At 36.7% G+C, this 20000-nt stretch overlaps 1 protein-coding gene across 1 annotated transcript in view; it reads right to left on the bottom strand.

The window, feature by feature from the left end:
* The window catches only part of GABRB2 (gamma-aminobutyric acid type A receptor subunit beta2), a 1614606-nt gene that overhangs the window by 107718 nt on the left and 1486888 nt on the right, over positions 1 to 20000 (bottom strand). The window lies entirely within an intron of this gene.

Raw genomic sequence — 20000 nt, 5'->3', positions numbered from 1 at the left:
AGGTGTTGCTTTTGTTGACTGCTTTTGGGTTTGCTGAGGATAGTCTTTGCTGATGGGTGTTCTAGGAGGTCCTTTTTGTTTAGGGCAATTGCATTTAAGTGCCTCAGCATACATTGGTCTGTGTGTTGTGTGCTATGTGTGGGAAGTGCTGTGTATGAGGTTTTGATAACCTGTTGTCTGCTTCTTTGCAAGAGTTTAGCCTCCAGTGACATTGTGTATGTACACCTCTCGCATTCTCTATCCGTTACTTTAAGGATAAAGTGGTTGTCGTTAAACATGAGAGAATTACTACATTGTTTCATGATACTCATATCCACCAGGCTGGCTGCTGTGAAATTAGGAAACTGGATATCCATGTTGTCTGGTCCCCTACTTGATGAGCTCCAAGGGCATGGCATACAAGAGTTAACAGAAGACTATCAAGGGTGCTTTGGGGGGAGTGGATTAGAGGCAAACTAATAATTTTAACATCACTGTCACATGATACACAACTAGCTGCTCTAAGCTTATCAGTGTGCATGGTATTTGCTCTATATATACTGCTTTACAGGTTACCACTTTATGGGCATTTCTAAAGGGAAATTTTTCTTCAAGATGTTTGCATCTGTACAGGGCTCTGGTACTGTGGGCAGCTCTGGGCAAAAATGCCAAATTTATACCAGTACTGGAAAAACAGAAAACTGACTACAGAGCTCTCTAGCCAATTAAAAAACTACACTTAGAGCCCTTTGGTGTGCTCCTAGCTCAGACAGAATAGGCAAACACCTATTGCTATTAGATGAATAATTCCAGACCTCCTAATGTAAAAACACAGTAAAAGAGTGTGCAAAATAGATTGCTACCGCAAACAAACTTACACTTACAGAGAAGTACAAGGACCAGCAATAAGTAATCCAAGATATCACAGCAGTGTACTTTAAATAGCTTATAAAAATGTGATTATTCAATAAAAGTACTTCACTTTGTAGTAGTGAGCCAAGAGCCACTCAATTGTGTAGAATTCATAAAGGCACCAAAGATAAGATCAGCTGATTAATAAGCCCACTGGCCAACAAAATAACTACATGCAGGAATCTCAAGTGTGTTTCCACAACCTATATAGACCATGCTACCACCCACTGCCTCTAAATGAAAATTCTTGGTCCTCTTGAAGTTGTTGTTGTTGTTTGTCTTTCGGCTTTTCCCGGTTAGGGATCGCCACAGCGGAACTCCGGTCCACTAATGATTGGCAGTAGATTTTCATGAACACCGAGGTGCCAGCTTGATGTTCAACCTTCAATGAAGGCACGCCCATTTACGCATGTCTTTCCAACGCCCACCCAACCGCGGGGAGGACATGCAGACTCCACACAGAGGCACTCCCCACACTCCAGCTGAAAATCGAATGGGAGAACCTCTAGCTGTGAGGTAACAACGCTACCGCTGCACCACCGCGTATGTTTAAAATGCAGAAAAGAGCTTGCTAGACTGTAAAAACACACTATTTTATCCAACAGCTAGCTAGATAATGACTTCAGAGTATGTAAATCAGTAGAACAGACAAAGAGAGGAAAATGCACATTTTTTTTATGAAAATAAGAACAAGGAAAGGCAAATAATTCATGATATCAACAGCAGAGTAGAAAGGAAGGAGCAAACAAGCTCAAGTTACAGTAAGGGTGGACTGGTTAAAAATCACCAAGTTTAAAAAGCACATCAAAGAATGGGAAATCCCCAGCAGGGAGTCACCAACAGTGCTTGTAGTTTTTGCAGGCCTTGAGTCTTATCAGAAGACACAAGGCCACTGAAAGACTCTGTATATTTAAGTATCACTCAAGAAATAAATTAACCAATGGGAATAAAACATTTTTTTACTGGTAACATAAGTGAATGATCTGGGTTTGACACAAACTTGCTCTTATCATAGAGCTAGATTGCCTCAAACATACCTGTCAATTTATATGATGTATTCATCTTAGTCCTCCCAACAAATCTGAAGATAATATGCAAAAGCTTAACATACAAGATGATATCTGTGAACTGGACTAGCAAAGCACATGCTAAATGCTAAAAAGAGTGAATGAATGAACACTATGACTGTTGATTGCATTAAATAAGACAAATACAGAAAGGAAAAGACTGACTAAACTGCAGCTTAATTTAATCTCATAGCTCTGTTAGCTGCATTTTGGCAGACCACTGGTTAAATATTATTTATTCCTTCTTAAATGGAAGGAAGGTGAACATCTGCACCATATGCTATCCTGAGTCTTTTACTTATTTAGGAGTGGCATTAGTTAATGTGATCAGTAATAGTTGGGCATTCTATATTGCAATATAGTACCTGGACTAATTACCAACACATCATCAGTCCAAGAACATGGAACTAATGCCATGGGAGGTTCGCACAACATTAGTAAAAGACTGTCAGTCTCAAAAGGTACTGTTAACAATGGCGACCGTACCAGTAGTCGCAATATTGTAAATGAACATATTCCCGTTTGTAATAACGCACATACTACTGACTCTAACATTCACAAGAATGGATTTGTGTCCTTTAATGATGTATTATTTAGAAATTTTAATTTTAACCGTGACTCTGTTGCATATAGTGGTGCAGGTGCATTTAATAATGATGACAACTCGCCCACTTTAAAAGAAATGATTTTTATGTTTGAAAAGAAGTTATTTAAAATGAAATGTTTGCAACTTGATAACAGATATTTGAGAAGTTGTTTAGACCTTAAAGTGGTTCAATAAGGGTTAAGGATGATAAAATACCCCTTTGGTATCATGTATAATGAGGCTATAGTGAACGATTTTCAAACTTTTTTAATGAATGTGGGCTGGGACTTATGAAAAGACTTGTACATTACAATGAGTCTGCACTGGTGATTTTGAAAAGCCAGGTAGAAAAACTTAATGAAGACATCTTGAAAGATTTATTGTTTTGTGAGTACGAGCAATTATATAAGAACATTTTAAGTAGAGTAAACAAGAGAGTGGATACTATATTTACAAGGAAACAAAAAAAGTTTGTTAGGGACAAACAACAGTACACAGAATCCACAGCATATCCATGGCCCTATAAAAATGAAAACAACTATGGAAATAATTATAAGAACGCTAGTGGTAACACTATCACAAATGTAAGTGCTTGTGGACAGGAGAGGGAAAACGGTGGAGGTCTTATTTCATCAAAAGGGTTGGATGAACTGGATTCATTTCCAGAACACAATACACATTTTTTAGAAGTAAGAAGATCGGAAAGGTTAGCCAGAAAAACCAGAAACAATTCAGATTCGGGACACTTCCTCACACACCATGGTATTACCAGGGTTGGAAGAGAGGGAAATAACGATTGTTCCTAATACTGACGGTAAAGTATATGAACATACCGGTTTTAAAATGTTCAATTACACAAATTTAAACCTCGAAAAAGAACACTTTAACCTTTTTTCAAAAGGTTTTAAATTTGTAACAACTAATTATGGGGATGTAGCTTACACACTTATAGATTTCAAATTGTACCTTAGGAAATTAAATTTGGAAATGATATATAAGGATGCAAATATGGAAGAAAATAGAGCTGGAAAGGGTCCTTGTAGAAAAAGTATATTTAACCCTCCTTTGCACCCGGTACTTTTGATGTTTGAAAAGCAGGTGACGGATGAAGTGTATGGGTCGTATAACAACAACAAAAGTAACATTGAGGTGATTAATTTAAAGAAAAAAGAGAAATTGTTGTTAGAAAAATGAAACGGACAGACAGATATACGTATCATGAAGCCTGATAAGGGGGGGGGGGGGCGGTATAATTATCTATGGTTCAGAAGAATACAATGATGTCATAACTAACATCTTGTTGGACACTAATATATATTCATCAGTTTCCAGAAATGAAATAATGATAGCTTATGGCAGAATAGATTCTTTACTGGAAGAGTATTTGATTGAGAACAGGATTGATGGAAAAACATACAATTTTTAAAGAAAACACTTCCTATTATTCCGAATATTTTCGGGATACCTAAGGTACATAAGTGTGTAAAAAACCCTCCATTTAGACCCATAGTATCAGCAAAAAACTCCAAAACACATCCCTTAGCTATATATGTGGACCATTGGACCAAGGAAATCCCATTTAAGACGGAACATCTTATTAAGGATTCCCGGGAATTTTTAGGGAAACTATCACAGGAAATATAGAAGGAAAACTTGTGTTTTCTTACCATAGATGCAAAGGACCTGTTTACCAGTATACCTAGATTAGAGGGCCATCAAATGTTTAGTGAAAGTGTGCATAAACATTCTATGTTGCCGGAAGATCAAATTCACTTAATTCTTGAACTAATGGAAGTAGTATTGGATTACAACTATGTTGGGTTCCAGGGTGAATACTACCGGCAAACCAGTGGTGTGGCAATGGGTGCGGCATGCGTTCCCATATATGCCAATCTGGTTATGCTGGAATGGGATCGATGCCATGTATTCAACTGTCCCTATATTAAGTATATAAGACTTTATTTGAGGTTTTTGGATGATATTTTTGTCCTTTGGGATGGGAGCAAAGAACTAATGTATTCCTTCATGGAATATATAAATAAGAGTAGCACATATTTTAAATTTACACATGAATGGAATAAAACAAGTATTAATTATTTGGATACCACTATTACTCTAACACCACAGGTTTCCAGTCAAGAATATATAGAAAAGAGACTTGGTGTAACAGTTATTTACACTATACCAGTCACCATCCCATGGCTCAAAAAAATTAGCCTTGTGAAGGGACAGGCAGTCCGTATTGCAAGAATGACTTCAGATAAAGAGGAACTTCATAAGGAATTGTATAATTTAAGTAACATGTTCATGGAAAGGGGTTATCCTAGAGAGACGGTACATGTGGTAATAGATGAGGTAATAAGAGGTTGGGGCATCAGATACAAACCACTTTTGGGTAATCCCAGTGGTTTGTTGAATAATAAAAATGAAAACAAAAAATTTCAAAAAGCTTGTGTAACCGAGTTCAATGGTTTCACAGCAACATTTATTGACATCATTAGAAAGAACTGGAGCATGCTTAAAACAAACAAAGAATTGTTCGATGTGGTGGGGCTTGAACCTATTTTTACATATAGGACTGGAATGAATTTCAAGAGAATTTTTGAGCATATGCAAAAATCGAAATTTAGTGTTAAAAGGGCGACCACTGCATGTGGTCATTGTAAGCAATGTTCAAACATTTATAGGGAAGATAGTATAACATTACAAAATGGGATGCAGAGTAGAGTGGAATATTATAAGGGGAATTGTAATACAAGAATGATAGTGTATCTAGCAACATGTACAAACTGTCCAGCATTTTATGTTGGAAAAACTGAGAGGGCTTTGAAGGACAGAATGTACGAACATGCTTATGACATTAAAAATAAAAAGGAGGCTAGCGCACTTTACAAACATTCTTTAGTATGCCCTGGTTTTAAAGGTTTTAAATTTGGTATAATAGACATGGTTGGGATAAATATAAGAGGGGGTGATATGAAAAATCTCTTGTTAAATAAAGAACTGAAATGGCAGTTAAGATTAAAATCTAATTTTCCACCAGGTTTGAATGAGTATATTACCATCAAACCAGTGTTACTGGCAAAAGCACTGGAAGTGTAGGCAGTCAGGTTGTGTTGATTGATTGTTGAGTGATTCAACCATGTCTATTATGTGCGACAATTAATTGTTTTATATTTCATTTATTTTCATTTTTATTTTTATCATTATGGTTGAAAACAAAAACAATAAAAAAGTGTCATATGATATTTAAAAGCTGATGTACAAAAGAGAGACTTCACTAAGTTTCTTGGGATGTCTGATTGACAAGGGTTTATATGACTTTAAATTTCAATTGGATTTTAAATGTATTAATGACACATGGTATAAAATGATTAAGTACAATGTTATGGAGATATCTGATGAAGTCTTGTCATTCAAGACAAAAGCGCTCATTTTGTTTAAGAATAAATTATTTGGCTACCACCAGTGGAATTGGACTTCTGTTTGTGACTTTTTGAGTTATTACAATTATTTCACAACTACTTCACATTTTATTAATACCTGTCAATCAATATGACATATTCATCTTAGTCCTCCCAACAAATCTGAAGATAATATGCAAAAGCTTAACATACAAGATGATATCTGTGAACTGGACTAGCAAAGCACATGCTAAATGTTAAAAAGAGTGAATGAATGAACACTATGACTGTCGATTGCATTAAATAAGACAAATACAGAAAGGAAAAGACTGACTAAACTGCAGCTTAATTTAATCTCATAGCTCTGTTAGCTGCATTTTGGCAGACCACTGGTTAAATATTATTTATTCCTTCTTAAATGGAAGGAAGGTGAACATCTGCACCATATGCTATGCTGAGTCTTTTACTTATTTAGGAGTGGCATTAGTTAATGTGATCAGTAATAGTTGGGCATTCTTTATTGCAATATAGTACCTGGACTAATTACCACAAACCTATTAACTAAATATCTGGGTAGTTAATTTTAATCACCCTCCAGCGAGCTGCTTTGGAAACTTGCCAAAGCACTACTTAGTCTAGTCATTTGTAATTAGGAATGCTAGGTGCAATTCAACGTTTGGAGTGAAGAGGTATTGCAAGTGTACTTGTCCTTGTCAGATCTCCTGATTTCTTTGCTAAGTGAAGAGATTCTGTGATACCAGATCCTTCATACTCAAAGAGGGACCTCGAACCGAAGGGTAAGGCAATGAAAGAATTGCTGATTAATTTAGTGGACTATACCCTCACAGAGGGAGAGGCATGAGTACTTAACAAAGGACTAACATTTATACCATCTACTGGGGTCAGAGTGAGTGAATTATTGACTGACTTGAGACTTTTTGGTCGCAATTTAGCACTGAAATTATTTTTTAAAAACGATTGTGCATCTGTTGCAAATGCATTTAAGAAAAAAAGTTTGTTTATACCTGATGTTCCAGCACATGTTGAAATGTTTATCAAATCATGTGAGAAAGATATATATGATAGTTTATACAATAAGAATAAGGGTATTTTCTATAACATGAGTAGAGATGAAAACAGGCTCTGCTATCATTACAAAGTAATGATAGGATAACTATTAGACCTGCAGACAAAGGTGGGGCTGTGGTCCTTATGAATAGGGAGGACTATGACCAAGTGATGTTAGAAATGTTGAGTGATATGAATACATATAAACTGTTGGATAGATCCCACTATGAAGCAATTCTTAGAAATTTGAGAGACAGTCTATATGACCTAGTCATGTGTAGACAGTTAGATGAGCAACTATATTCCTTTTTGTCTGTAGAAAAACCCATGATTCCCTGCATTAAGGGTCTACCCAAAGTACATAAGTCCTTGAATCATCCCCCAATGAGACCTATAGTAGACGGAGGGGGATGGATCACAGAGTCTATCTCACTATACATAGAGAGTAAGTTGAGACCAATAGTAAGAGGCATACCAACCATCCTGCAAGATACAACACAGTTACTGAATGATCTGAAAGAGAATGAGGAAAGACTGGAATCAAAAAGACACCTTATGGTCACATTAGATGTACAGAGCCTGTTTACATCTATCACCAACGAATATGGTGTAGAGGCCATTGTGAAGAAAATAAATTAATTTGTACATTACTTGAGCTAGTTTTATCTACCAATATCTTCATGTTTGGCAACCAATTGTATTTGCAACAATGGGGTGTGGCTATGGGCACTCCGTGTGCGAATTCGTACGCAAACTTGGTTGTCCACCATTGGGAGAAGCAGCACATCTATAGCCATGGCCTTAGTACACGCATGACAATGTATAGATGCTTTGTTGATGATATTCTTATGTTTTGGAATGGAGACACTAGGTCTCTGGAAGAATTTATTCTATATTTAGAATCAATCACATCCTTTTTAAGGTTTACCATGACATATTCCCAAGAGTTTGTGAACATTTTGGATGTAACAATATACAAGAATAAGGACTGAGGTGTTAATACCAGGTTATATCATAAAGAGTGTTGGAGAAACAGTATATTGGACCATAGTAGTATGCACCCAGGACATGTGTTTTCCAATATTGCTGAAGGACAGATGAGAAGGATAAGAAGGATATGCAATGTCCCACAGGTCATGGAAAATGAAGTTGAGAAATTGGAGGGTTTGCTCTTAGATAGAGGGTATTATGAGTGAAAACTGAGTAGGGCAAGGGTTAAGACTTCAGGTAGAATGGAAGGACAAAGTGAACAAGATGTGTTAATTTCATCAGGGAATAAGGATAAAACAAACAGGAGACACTGGGTTCGCTTCACGACTAATTACACAAATGATAGGAGGGTAAGCCGTATTATTAATAAGAATTGGCATCTTTTAACTATGGACAAGGAAACAGTGAGCAGGTGGGGGAGACACCAAGTTTTTCCTATAGGAATAATAAGAATTTAAAATGTTTGTTCTGTGGAGAGAGACAGAAGGATGTCACACAGAGGAAGGAGCTAGGTACATTCCCATGTAGGAAGTGTTAGGGATATGTGATGTGATTTGTAGAGAACAAAGTTACAGTCACCCCACCTTGAATTTTATTTTTAAACCCAGGTTTTATGCCTCTTGTAATAGTGCAAACATTGTTTATCTTGCTAACTGTAACCATTGTGCATGTTTTTATGTAGATAAGACCCTGAAATGGCTTAAGGACAGAATATATCAACACTTGCATAATATAAGAAACATGAATATACAAAATGCCTTAGCGAAACATCTTATGGAGTTTAAAAAGCATAGTTTTAGTTTCAGGGTATTACAACATGTAATTTTTAACACAAGAGGGGGAGATAACAATAACTACTTGGAGAGAGTTGAACTTAGGTGGATTTTAAGACTTCGGGCACATGTGCACCCTGGACTTAATAGTAGCATATGCAATAAGCCTGTGTTGGATGCCTGTACCTTAAGAAGTAGGCTATTTTTGTGTTAGAGTTATTTTGATTTATTTTAATTATTGTCTTCTGTTGAAATGTCTTAATTGTTTTAATTGATTAATCGTCAATTATTGTCACATGATGAATATATAAATAAGGTTACCTTGATGTATTTTTAAGGATCTGATGAAGCGTAGATTTCACTACGCAAAGCCACTTATCCACTGTTTAGTACTCTAATAAACTAACTTTTAACGGAACTGGATCATTCAGCTGTGGTGGTTACCTTGTGTTTTTTTGTTTTTGGAATTAGTGTCCAGTATAACCTTTGGGCGGGAACAACAGTTTTTTTTGTAATCCTTCATACTCTGTAGCACCTAGCATTCTGCTTTGTATAGTGTATACCAGAAAGGCAATGACTTGTTATTCCCCGCAGTTGGATACACTGTCCATGCAAACCATAAGCCGAATACATGCACAACATGGTCTAGCACCATTTTAGTTCCAGCTAAGGACATGGGATTGGTGCTCATTGATGTTGGCAGAAAAGGAACACTTTCTACTGGATAAAAACAGCAACAGCATAAATTATTAAAAACTGCAGAATTTTGAGAAGCCATTGTTACGTTACATGTAAGCCATGTAGCCTATAATATTGTGCTTGATGCAAAATAAAGATCACCTGTGACAGTGTTATGTTTGCTATAGTGCATCTGCAGATTTACATTTTAGCAGTTCATTATGATCTATCATTCTCAGATAGCTATCAGTCTGAGGTATTCTATGTGAGTTATACAGAAATGTGTTACTTTCAGTTAGAAGTAAATTGAATGACATGGGATGAAGTGAGTCTCTGACCACTGCTAGCTGTACGTGCTTTGTAAAACGACTGCAGCCCATGAGTATACATGCAGTACGTGTCATAGCTCACTCAGCTGATGACCTTTGCAAGCAATTAAATATTTAGTTTTAATTTGATCTGTAAATTATTGGCTGCTGAATTTTGAAAATAAGCATCATAGATTTTGAATATTTTTTTTTTTTGGGGGGGGGGGGTAGCTTGATTTATCAGGAGACTGACCACAACTCATTCAGTATGACATCAGCTCTGAATTCCTCCACTATCTCACTTAATATGGCACACTGGCCCCTATTTCATCACTGTACGAAACCCCAGACAATCTTTTAGGCAACAGAAGAAAAGCCTGTGACTTTGAAGGGTCTGCTGTTCTTATTTCAGATTTTTTTGGCACTTGTAGTTTAAAGCAGCATTACCATTCTCCCATTTCAACAAAGGAAAAAAACAGTGTTGCTCGTACTTTCACCAGCTCCCTGTCATTTCACTTGAACAGCTTTGCAAAGCAGTACAGAATGGGCTAACTGCAATAATTATAGCTGCTGCTTTTCGGTTCTCTTTCTTATAATGTAGCTAGTATTATACAAAAGTAGTCGATGTGCTCTGATTGGTTACATTATGCCTTCCAATATGCATCAATATAAAGTATTGTTGATATGTATAATATGTGCACATTTTGGTGCTGCATACTCTCCATTTTTGGTCATAGTTTACATGGTTTGGGTCATGTCAGGAAAAGATCCTCAGGCTAGTTCACACACTTACTTGGTTGAAATAAATGCTAAAGTGGCTAATCAAATGCCACGTTTAATAACATGCTGCACATTCTAACAATGAAACTGAATGTACACTATATTAATATATTGTCTTCCTGCCAAACCCCATTAAAACTGCATGATATGCTCATCTCTTTCTACTATGTCTGTAATTTTATATGTGTTTAGGAGTATACCAAGACACAGCACAAAACTACAACTGTTATAAGACTGATACACAATGTTGTCGTAGGGTATAATCTTGGTGTGGTAACAAAATTGACTTATTTATGTCTCTTAATAGCATGATTAACTAACATGGTGATAGCCCTTTTTTGCATAATGGAATTAATTGATATCTAACTCTCATTAATACTATGAAAGCCAAAAATCAGACAAACCTTTCCCTAGAAATAACATATAAAAAGACAGCCAAGCTGTTGCCAAATGCAGTCTTACCCAGGCATGCAAGACCACTTACTCCACTATGGGCCATCAAAGTGGCCAAAAGCAGTGCTGTCAGCAACAGCTCTCCATCCCAGGCAGTGAGCAACCCCCAGAAGCAATGTGGGTCCTAAAACCTAAATGCACCCCAAGTTCTATTAGTATTTCTGACCTGGTGTTGAAAGCAGCTGTGCTTTTTTATATGCCACATCAGAGATTAACTTAAAAAAAATTTAGAGTGCACATGAGAAACCACTTTAACATCTTTCTTCAGTCAAAAATAAATATGCTTTAAAGTTAAAAATAATGACGACTGAGAAAGTAGGTTATTGATGCTGAAGCATGTAAGAAATGAAGTTTGTGATAAAAATTAAAAGTAGGATTCAAAAAGACATATACCATACAAATATAACAAATTTATATGGTATATGATTCAGAAAGACTTCTATACCATACAAATTAGTTATATTTATATAATGCTGATTTAAATATCACACAGGGTGAAAAAAATATTCTTTTTGCACAAAAAAATGTTTACATGCATCCTTTTGCATGTAAACAAAATAAAAGTTTCTTTATACTATTCCTTTTCTTGTCATACATTCAGCCCACAATACTCAGAGAATACAGACTGCTGAGAATAAAATCTGTAGATTCATTCTAGTAGCATACCCCCAGATTCACTATTACAATTAGTTAAACATTTTGAATTGGTGTTCAATGCCTTATACAGCTAGTTTTCTTCTAAGTACTTCAATTTACAAGGTGCTATGGCACAGTCACTGTCCCCCTCTAAGAGTGAAGCTACCTTTAGAAGACAAACCTTATGTACTCAGAAGTACACAGGACAATTTCTCTATTGTATACCCTCCATTAAAAACTGCTGTGGGTGATACAGCCATCTCTAGACTGGGACCTTCTACCTGGAACTGCCTGTTCACAGACATCAAAAATATACAAACCAACAAAAGTTTCAAAGATGCACTAAAGAGCATCCCTTTACTGAATCTACCAGAAACTGCTACCATGACAATGGTTAGGTAACTTACCACTCCATATCATAAATAATCTAATATATTTAATCAAATACACTGAATAATCAAATACCAATAATAATAACAGTTAATATAGAATTGCTGCAGTAGCTTGTTAACTCATATTAAAAATCACAAAGCTATTAAAGTACCATTCAGCTACCAGTTAAAATAACTGATGTTTTCAAACACACACACACACATGCGCACACACATACACACACACACACACACACACACACACACACACACACACACACACACACACACACACACACACACACACGCAAACACACACCCACACAAAAAAAAATACAGCTGTCACATAAAATCATTTTTTCAGTTAATGAACAAAAGTAAAGCTCCTTTGATGAAATAATCTTTAATTGAAGGATATGTTTCCAATGTTCCCAGTTTCCAAAGGGGTCACCATCTTGGACAGTTGCTCGATGTATTAACAATCGGGAAGGGACACAGAATTAAGATTAGTAAAAAGGATAATGGGAAAATGAGGTAACCACCCAAAAAAGGGGAATTAAGAATACTGAAACAACGATCAGAGCAGAATCATCTGAATTTTAACACAAGGAAGTATACAGTTTTTTCAACTGGGCTACAATAATCCCAAAGTGGAATAACAACTGGGAGAAATGACCCTAAAAATTCAAAATCAGGAAAAATGAACTTGATGTGCTAGAACTAGTAGAATAAAATAATGAGGAACATATTGGAAAAGGCTCTGTCCTAGGCCACTGAGATACTGGCTTTATCCCTAGGGTAAAGGACTCCGAGAACAGAGGGATTTTGTTAGGCCAGTATAGATCTCTTGTCAAGCCACAGCCAGACTACCATTTTCAGTTTTTTTAGCACTTACAGAGATAAGGATATCCAGATAGCTAAAGAGATACAAATAAAGTATATCAGGTTAGCAAAGGGAATTGGAAACAAATCCTAAAAGGAGAGGTTATGACAGCTACGTTTATTCTCAGTTGAGCATAGCAGAAATTTTATATGGGTACAGAATACACATAGGGGGGATGTTCTAGTAAGTAGCACAGCAAGGGTTGGCTAACAGTAGTGTTTTTTTTTTTTTTTGCTTTTCTTTGGAAGAGATGAGAGGTTGTGGGTCAGCTGGAGGAAGCCGACTGGCATGATTATCAACTGACTTGCTAGAGAGTTAGCCAAAGTGTTTTTTGTTTCTTTTCTTTTTTTTTTTTTTTGCTGAATGGGGGGGGGGGGGGGTCAAATATAGGAAGTAGGAAGCATAGTGGAAGAAAATGCACCAATGTACCAATCGGCTTGCTACTTTGTAAACCAACATGCTTTTTCTTTTTTTTTCTCTTGTGCTATTTGCTGAAGAGCTCAGTGGGTGCGGATCTGCTTTTTAAGAAGACAATTGTAAGAAAGAACCAATCCAAAAGGAACAAAATCTTTCCTAATAAACTCCAGGAAAACCCTTGGCAAACATTTTTGCCATTATTAAAAGGTTTTCATCATAAATTCATGTATTTTACCAGAGATATAAACATTTATTTTGTTTGTGTTTTTAATTGCTTACTTTTTTTTCTCTAAAGCAATTTGTAAATATTGTAAATAGCTTATTATCATTTTATTGAAATTTGTATTGTTAAAGTCAATTTACAAAATACTTTTAGTTATACTGTTACATTATATCAATTGAAATAAATTAAAAAAAAATGATTGGAAAAAAAGAAAGTACCAATCAGCTTGCCACAGATTAAGCTGAAATCTTTTTTTTTTTTTTTTGGTTCTTTGCTGAAGAGCAGAGGAGGTGTGTAGATGTATAGAAAGGCACTGATTGGCTTGTTATAGAGTAAGCCATAGTCTTTTTTGTTTTGTTTTTTTTTCGTCTAGACTTAAGAGCTGAGATGGTGGAGTGCTACATCAGGAAAGGCCACTGAGTACAAGATGAGACAGCTACAGCTCTATTTCCAGTATCTTTCATTCAGATTGTCTCAAATGATGGACCATTCTAATGAAAACCAAATGTTAAAAGAATTAAATTAGTAGCCATGAGTGAATTAAGGGGCAGGCCACATGGACCTTCTATGGCATGCATTGTACCCACTACATACCATCTTTTTATTATAACAGCACACGGGAGATGGTCATGATTAAGGAACACATAGTGACAGGAGAGGGCAGGAGTAGAACACAACTCAACTGGAAAGACAAAATTTGTGTATGCCCTACTAAGTATCATTTTTTAACAACTGCTTCTGTCTTAGACTCAGCTAGAAACTCTGTCACAGTTTGTCTTTCACTTCTCACCCCACTGCCTCTTAGTATTGCATGATAATGATAAGAGTCACCCAGAAGGGGCTGGGACTGATTGGGTAGAGAAAATCAAAGGGCAACTGAGCAAGGAACAGTGCAAATACATATGTGTGGTTTGCAAGCATTCAACAAAGTCTAGAAGGCTTAGGATTTTTGCTCAGAAGTGTTTGCACTGATATTTTTATATCCTAATCAAAAAAACATGTTTTTTTCATGTAGATAGCAAATGTAGGCAGTGTGATGGTAAAGAGATATGCAACTGGGAACATTGTCTGGGAATGTGACAAGATGGCAACTTTTACAATTCCCTACAGTCTACTCCGAGGCGATCTCTGCTTAACATACAGGGCCATGTCAAACCCAGTGCTGTTGGACATGCTACACTTAAAGAAATCCCAATCCCTCAGAGCCACATGCTCCAGGGATCTAAACCTTGTCATCACAATAAACAAAACCATGTTGGAGGGAAAGGTTCATCACCCAGAGACTCCCCAGACTCTGGAACAGACTGCCCATACATGTCAAGCAGAGCACCTCTTTGGCCCCCTTCAAAAGGAACCTTGATGATTGGATGGGAGCAAGGAAATTCACCCCAGGGATCACGTCAGTCACCCTGCTAGACAGGGGTCCAGGGAAGTAAGTAGTGTGGGAAGAAACAGTCAGGGAATTGTTATGGCTAGGCTTGTATAGGCCCTATGGCCGATAGCCTAGTACCAAACCTATGAACTTATGAGTGCTCTGTCAGAAATGTTGGGGGTACCAAAGTGCTGTAACTAAGGAAATGATTCATTTACAAGTTCTCTGATTTGCTAAGACTTAGTAAGGCTTCATTAAGCTAAATGCTACTGGCTGACCCAAAAAGCAATTATAAGGTAATGGAAATTGAATCCTAAACAAACTCTAACTGAAATGTTGAATATTGTAAAGGAGATAAAATAACTGGAGCAAAACAAAAGGCAATTTAGGTGCTGAGAGTGAGAGCAGGGATGCCTACGGAAAATTAAACTGAATATAGCATACTTCTTTCTTCCTGTTGGAAATGGTGCCATATCCTTGGATAGGATATTTCGATATTTCCTTTAAGTTGGAAATCAATGCTAGTGTGTTACACTACTGACTTTCAAAATGTTTTCCTGATTTTTACTCCAAGCTTCACACTGTTAAGACATATTAGTTATAGATAGATAGATATATTGCCTACATATATAATGCAGTAATTAATGACCAATTAGCAGTTGTATCAAGAAGAGGTGTGATATTTAAGGGAAAGGAAAAAAAATTGTACACTTTATATAATATTGTAGTAAAGTGGGTGAGGGTGCTAATGAGGGTATGTCAGAGTGTTCTTAAAAAAATGTTTTGTTTATCTTTTGTAATTTCTATGAAGGAAGACTTATTATCGTGACGGTTCTTTATTTGAGAACAGTGGTATCACAACGAAATTCTACAAATGGGGGGTGCACAGATTAGGACAGATCATGAAAACAGTGGCTTGTTAGCAATGTATTTAGCACATTTCTTCTTTTGAGTTGGGCTCTCACCTTTATGCTCTTAGATGATTTTGTTTATAAAGTTTAGACATAAGATCCACATAACCAGTCATGTGTAAACTTTACATTGCCCACATCAGAACATAACTTATTCCTTAAACTTGAGTCTATGCCATAACACAGTTCTACCAACTTACAACTATTAGAAGATTGGTAAGCTCATTTTAAATACTAAGATTTTTTTTTCTATACAAATATGTTGTATTTTCTTCTAAATAACATACTTAAAATGACTAACTGATGTGCTTTCTGAATACTCTTCAGGCATGTCTCCCCATTTGACCTCTTGCATAACATGACCCTTCCCATCTGCAGAAGTTGTTGTTATTGTTGTTGTGTTTTTCGGCTTATCCCGGTTAGGGGTCACCACAGCGGAACTCCGGTCCGCTAATGTTTGGTAGTGGATTTTTACGTGCTGAGTTACCAGCCCTGACACACAACCTTCAACAAAGGCACGCCCATTCATGCATGCCTCCACACAGAAGATGCTCTAGCTGAGAATCGAATGGAACGTCTTGCTGTGAGGCAACAACGCTACCGCAGCACCACTACCGCGGGTCTTCCCATCTGCAGAAGTGCCCTGTTAAAAAGATTAGCAGGAAAGTTTCCTTATTGATGTTTTTAGTCTTACCAAATCATTATAAAGCTCCTTGAAATATATACTATGCCTCATCAAAAAGAAATACAATAAAATAAATCAAGTAAAACAAACATGTCATACATCAAGGAACTAAGTAATGTGCTTAAATACACCTGATTTACTTAAATGTATTTTTGCTATAATGTGTATTTGTGTGTGTGTGTGTGTGTATGTGTGTGTGCATACACACACATGCGCACACACACACACACACACACACACACACACACACACACACACACACACACACACACACACACACACACACACACACACACGCAAATAAATAACAAGAAATAATCTAATGCTCAGTCAGCGGTCCTTCATACTCAACTTTATTAGCAAGCATTCAAACCCTCACTTTACAAAGAACTTCCTCAATCTAATAAATACATCACATACTCATAGTTCTTATACAGAAATATTAGAATTGCATGAAACACACTCATCTTTCAGGATAAAATGGTCTACTACAAGTGCATGTATACCATGAGCTCACGACACACTTTGCTGCTGCCACTTTCTCATGTTGACAAGTGCACTAACTCTCTCTAACTAGATCTCTATGAAGTAGCAGCAGGTTAAACATCCCCCAGAAAAAAATACGGTATCAATGACTCAGTTCAAATCAGCTTCCAAAAACCAACAGGCAGGGTAGAATTTTTCACAATATTTTATTCTACTGGTACTTCAACATTTTGCCTTCAAAGGAACATCTGCCAGAACCCTGATCCTAATCCTAAAAACTCCCTCCTTAGTCCCTAAACTTAAACTCTCTATCACTCCCTAAACTTAAAATCCCCCTGCCTGCTCTAACCCTAATTTTCTGACCACTTCAAAAGCTTAATATTCCCTCTACTCCTTAACCTTAACCTTCCAATCCCTTCTGTTTACTCCCTAAAACTAAACCCCCCTCCCCTTCCATCCATACCCACAATCCTCAAGTCATTACCTAAAGTCTCCCCCTCCTCCCTAACACTAAACTTCTGATAGCTCCATATACCTAAAATCCTCCTACCTTCCCTAACCCTAACATTCTGATACCTTCTGATCACTCCCTAAACCAAATTTTCCACTCCCATCCTTAACACTAATCTCACCACTCCCTAAACCTAAAATCCTCTTCCAGTACCATCTGACCACTAATCTTCTGATTGTTCCCTAAACTTAAACTCCCTCTCTCAATTTCCTTTCCTGACTTACCTGGCCAGTGAGCACTTACACACTTCATTCCCTAGGATGCAAGCTTTTGTCATGCACCAGCTGCTGAATATGTCCAAGTTCAAGAGTGAGCAGCTGTGTACATGAGTTACAGCACAGTCATTTCCCTGGCTTCGAGGAACTTATTTTAGAGCACTCAGGATAAAACCTTCCATCTCAAATTTTGCATATCTAATAAAAATGATAAACCACAGAACTGTCACATACACTATTAAAATACTAAAGTGTTTTTCAGGGTTGAAAATAACATTAAATTTTAACCTCTTACTCTTCAGGTTCTGGTTTTATTAATAAAATCTTAATCATACCCAAGGGCTTGTTTGCAGTCAGCCTTAACTCCAATATAATTTCCTGCTACTCAGCAGTAGTATTATGTCCCCAACTCTCATTAACAACTAAACGTTCAAGTACGTGAAATAAAACTCTCTTAATGTTCACACTTTGTAAAGGGTTTATATAGTGCATAGTACAGGTCCTTTCCCTAGATAATTGAATATGTACCTGAAATCTTTGCTGGAGCTTTCTCCCTGTTCTCCTTACACAAAAGGCAGAATAAGAGGTACAAACTACTACATAAATCCTATGTTTACTACTAGTATCAAAAAGCTTGCATGCACCATAAGTTCTCTCAGCCTTTCCATTACAAAAGAAAGAGCTGTTAGCTACATAACTACAGATTCCACAAACCCAGCAAGAAAAATATTCATCCATCTTGTTTGTACTTAAAAATAATTTTCTTCTCTGTTCCACCCCCCTTTCTGAGGTTTTTCAGATCATATCCTCTAGTGTTAAAAAATGAAGCATCCCTCAATGCTTCCCCACTACAGGATTACTGTCTCGGATCTTTGCATAGTCACTTAGGGCTCTTTTGATTCCCACATTTTTCACACTGAAGCTGTCTTCCATAGCTAGGGAACCTATCTTGATTTACTTAGCTGAAAAACGCATCTCATTCTTATTGGTCCTTTTTTCATGAAGATCATCTGTCAAAAATGTTACTTGTGCCCCTCTTTAAGAATATCCACTTTAACACCAACAAGTTTTGTTGAAAAACATCATCCTCACTTGTTAAACTGGATGCTATAAATCCTCCCTAGTTCATTACTATGTTTTTATTCATCTAGGCTGGTTGATCATTAGAAGACTGTACATAGCTGCTGCCTAACAAAAATTATCAGCATACCTTGCAAATAGCTTGTCATTACAAGATTTTTTTTTTATTAACCTCAATATCCAGCACTGTATAACACCCAACCAATTTGCTATAAACCTTAAAAAATATTTTGTTTTGTTTAAGTAATCAAAGAATTCATTGAACAGTTCCATACTGCCTGTCCATAGTATGAGCAAGAAATAGCCTGCTTTATGTTCTGGAAACTTATTTTGATATACAGTCGTCTTCATGCTTTGGTGTTACTTGATTAACAAAACTGGGCGCCATCATGTCATCCTAGATACCTGCAGCCCACACTGACTAAGAAAAAAAAAAGTAGTTTTCCAAAATGAATAATAAGTTCATCTTTAAACCTACTCATGTTGACAATAAAGAAAACAAAACATAAAAAAAATCAACAAAGTTCTAGCTCTGAAATGACAGAACACAGTGCATGCACATAAAACATAAACAATAATGTTTCATCATTTACAAATAGCTTACTTATTTTATTAACAAAATCAAGAGATGTTTATAAATATCTCAGCGATAACATCTTTTGTAGGTTCAAGCTCTTGCTCTACCAAAAAAAGATCAGGTATCTGATACCAGGGTCAAAAGGGGAATTTTTTTCACCCCTGGGGACTTTGTGAAGCCCAAAATAACTTGGAATCACAGGTCCAGAAACCAGACAATAGCATTTCATACAATTTAGGCGACTTTAAGACCTGATGATGATAGTCATGCTAGCTACCTGGTGATGATAGTCATGCTAGCTACCTAGTGATGATAGTCATGCTAGCTACCTGGTGATGATACTCATACTAGCTACCTGGTGATGATACTCTTTCTAGCTACTTGGTAATGATAGTCATGCTAGCTACCTGGTGATGATAGTCATGCTAGTACCTGGCGATGATACTCATGCTAGCTACCTGGTGATGATAGTCATGCTAGCTACCTGGTGATGATACTCATGTTAGCTACCTGGTGATGATAGTCATGTTGCCTACCTGGTGATGATACTCATGCTAGTTACCTGGTGATGATAGTCATGTTACCTACCTGGTGATGATACTCATGCTAGCTACCTGATGATGATACTCATGCTA

Source organism: Protopterus annectens, chromosome 4.part0, assembly GCF_019279795.1.
Source record: "Protopterus annectens isolate FY-2018-M chromosome 4.part0, PAN1.0, whole genome shotgun sequence".
NCBI lineage: Eukaryota > Metazoa > Chordata > Ceratodontiformes > Protopteridae > Protopterus > Protopterus annectens.
Note: the sequence above shows the minus strand (reverse complement) of the source record. Positions and strands in the feature narration are given on the sequence as shown.